Source organism: Carlito syrichta, unplaced genomic scaffold (assembly GCF_000164805.1).
Source record: "Carlito syrichta isolate Samal-C Ts95f unplaced genomic scaffold, Tarsius_syrichta-2.0.1 Scaffold310741, whole genome shotgun sequence".
Classification (NCBI taxonomy): domain Eukaryota; kingdom Metazoa; phylum Chordata; class Mammalia; order Primates; family Tarsiidae; genus Carlito; species Carlito syrichta.
Genome location: NW_007254837.1, coordinates 327,144 through 327,930, shown reverse-complemented (window position 1 = coordinate 327,930; position 787 = coordinate 327,144).

Sequence of the window (787 nt, the reverse complement as noted above, 5' to 3'; positions counted from 1 at the left end):
AAAAAAAAAAAAAAAAAATGATCTGCCTATAAATGAAAAATAAGAGTATAATCAATAATCATTTAATATAATTAATTTGGATATAGCTTTTTTCACTGACAGAAATTGAGAAAGTCAATTACTCTAAAAAAGTGATAACAAATTATTTTGCCTGTTGGGTGGTTTACAATTCTTTCTTTCAACAAAATCGAAGGAGAACCTACTAGAATTGTTAGCTACTATGCCATTAAAAATTGTTTTTCATGATGGATCATTGTATTCTTGTGAAGTATTTCAGAAATAATTCAGTGACATCACTGTAAAAATGGTTTTTATTTCATTTTGCTTACTCGAGACTAAGATTTTTGAGCTTCCATCTGTAAAAATGAAAAATAGAAATAGAATTGACACTAAACACTGTCTCATTCAGGCAACAGGTAATATTTACACATATACACACAAATTTATCAAAAAGGAAAGAATATTTTATCTCTTAGGGTTATAACTACAATACAATTTTAATTTTTGAACTTTTTATTTGTCTGTATTTCTCTAAAGTTATCATTAATATGTCTTCAAATAGTTCTTTCCTCTTTTGGTCTCTTCGTTAATTTGTTTGTTAGTGTTTATCATTGAAGTTTTTGGTTTCTTACCTTCTTTACTTTCTCCCTTTTCTTCTTCTTCCCCTCCTCTTCCTCCTCTCTCTCCCTGTCCACTTTCCCCTCCCCTTCTCCCTCTTCCTTCTACTTCTTTTTTTGGTATGTTCCAAAGGATAAGCATTTTTATATATTTATTTTGTTCACAGATG